This window comes from Etheostoma spectabile, unplaced genomic scaffold, assembly GCF_008692095.1.
Source record: "Etheostoma spectabile isolate EspeVRDwgs_2016 unplaced genomic scaffold, UIUC_Espe_1.0 scaffold271, whole genome shotgun sequence".
NCBI lineage: Eukaryota > Metazoa > Chordata > Actinopteri > Perciformes > Percidae > Etheostoma > Etheostoma spectabile.
Window position 1 is genome coordinate 266,147 of NW_022605575.1, and position 2,265 is coordinate 268,411.

At 46.3% G+C, this 2,265-nt stretch overlaps 1 protein-coding gene across 1 annotated transcript in view; it reads left to right on the plus strand.

Moving 5' to 3' along the window:
- LOC116685814 (SH3 and multiple ankyrin repeat domains protein 2-like) overlaps positions 1 to 2,265 on the plus strand; it is a gene marked incomplete in the record, with an annotated part of 236,568 nt that overhangs the window by 58,209 nt on the left and 176,094 nt on the right.

A 2,265-nucleotide genomic window follows, 5' to 3' on the forward strand; every position in this document is an offset into this window, starting at 1 on the left:
CAAATCTTTGAGTTATTAAGTGAGATACAAGCTGTAATGTAACGTTATTGGGCAATTGTGCACCTTCGATTTACATCCACAAAAAAATGCTGTGTTTGCTGCCAACAGGCTCAGATTATTATTATATGATATACTATATTATATTATTATTATAAGTGTCTGACATCATTATGGAAAGGATCCCTGCAGAGATACACCTTTATGTTAAAGAGTATTTCTAGAACATGAAACAGCCGCGAAATCACCATCACCAAACCCACCAGACTGCATGCAAATAAACAGTAATTTTATCATCGTATAACACACTTCATTCACAATGTCTACATAGAAAAAATAAAACTCACAAGCTTTTAGAGGTTTTGTCTTTCCATTGTTCCAACAATCACCACTCTGGTCTGGTTGAAATAAACCTTTTAATTCACTCATTTACATGTGGAAATATGCTGCTCCATACACGCTTAAAGTGCTGTTTATTTACATGGAGTCTGGTGAGTTTAGTGATGGTGATGTCGGGGCTGTTTCATGTTAAACAAAAAGGGTTTTACTCTTCAACATAAAGGTCTATCTCTGTAGGGATTCTTCCCATAATGTTGTCAGACACTTAGAATAAAAATCTGAGTCTGTTAGCTGCAAAAACAGAACTTTTAGTGGACAATTGACCAAAACTTCTTGTTCACATCTGGTACTTAAAGCCCATTTTGCAAGTTTAATTTTGTAACGAATTTGTGCAATTTGCTTGTTGCTAATACATATTTGAACTGTTATCCATTGTATCTGATGGTGTTGGATATCGCAAAACTGAAGATAATACGAAAAGGAGGCACTTTTTTACAGTGTTTTCTTTTTTTCCCCCACAATGCATCTGTGGTTATTCTGCTGGACTCTTCTGTCACATCCACTTCAACACAAGCTCCATTAGAAACAAAGATGGATGTGTCTCTCTTTATGGGTGTGTGTGTGTGTGTTTCTATGTCTGTGTGTGTGTGTGTGTGTGTGTGTGTGTGTGTGTGTGTGTGTGTGTGTGTCATGTGTGTGTCTCTATGTCGTGTGGAGTGTGTGTGGTGTGTGCTCAATGTTGTGTGTGAGTGCTCATGTGGTGAAGCTGTCTGTGTAGGGCTGCTGTGGTGGGCGTGTTGTCTGCTTTGTCCTGCTGTTGTGCCCTGTGCTGTGTGTGTGATGCCTGTGTAGTGTGTTTTGCCTGTCGTGTGTGTGTGTGTGTGTGTGGGTGTAATATCTGTGGAATGACAGTCAGCTGCATTCCTCGACAACAACACATGCATTCACAACTAATCTAACCTCATGTGTTTTGTGCTGCGTGCTGCGGCGTACTGTGTGTGTGCGTGCGTGCGTGGTGCGTGCGTGCGTGTGTGGTGCGACACATTGCGCTTATATTTTCTCCATCGGCAAGCAAATCTGATTTTAAAAGAATCAATCCCCACACCAAGTGTCCTCCAGCGACAGGAGTGTGAATGAGAGCTGTTTTGATCACACCACCGGAGTCTTCCTGTTCGGCATCATCATAGCAGGTAGCCCGAGCAGCAGCAGGAATTGCACTCTCACCTCTCCGTCACAACTTGTAGGCCCACATGCGCAGTATCTTGGGTAAACAATACGCCGAGTAGGGCGGGGAGGGAAATACGAAGCGGCACGAAAAATGGTTCCACAACTCATGGGTAACTGTAAGGGGCTGGCGTCGATCCCAATAAGTTATCAGGGAACTACGAAGAAGGAATATGAGATAGCTTACATGAAATGGGTCAGCATATAAAAGGCCGTAGTGCACCAAAGAGGAGAACACCGTGAATGTGAGGGAGGTACGGGAAATGTTGTGCGAAGATTCTGGTGAGGCATCCTCTAGCAACATGGATCGTCTTGGCGCTGCGTCAGCCTTATGCCTTTGGTTGGTCCTAGTACCTCTCGTACACGAGAGTCTGGGGGGAGGCCTCGGGGAAGCCCCAGGACTAGTGGAGCGACGTCCAGTTTGGAGGATGCCTCGGGAACGATCCCAGGGCCTAGGTGGAGGGACGTCCCAGCTGGGAGGAGGCCTCGGGAAACCCGGACTAGTGGAGGCCACGTCCAGCTGGGAGGAGGCCCGGGGAAGACCCAGGACTAGGTGAGGACGTCCCCTTGTGAGGAGGGCCTCGGTGAGACCCCGTACTAGGTGGAGTGACTTCCGCTGGGCAAGGCCTTCGGGTAAGACCCAGAAAACTGTGGGAGGTTTAATGTTCCTCCACCTGGCCTGGTACGCTCGGTATCCCCCAGTCG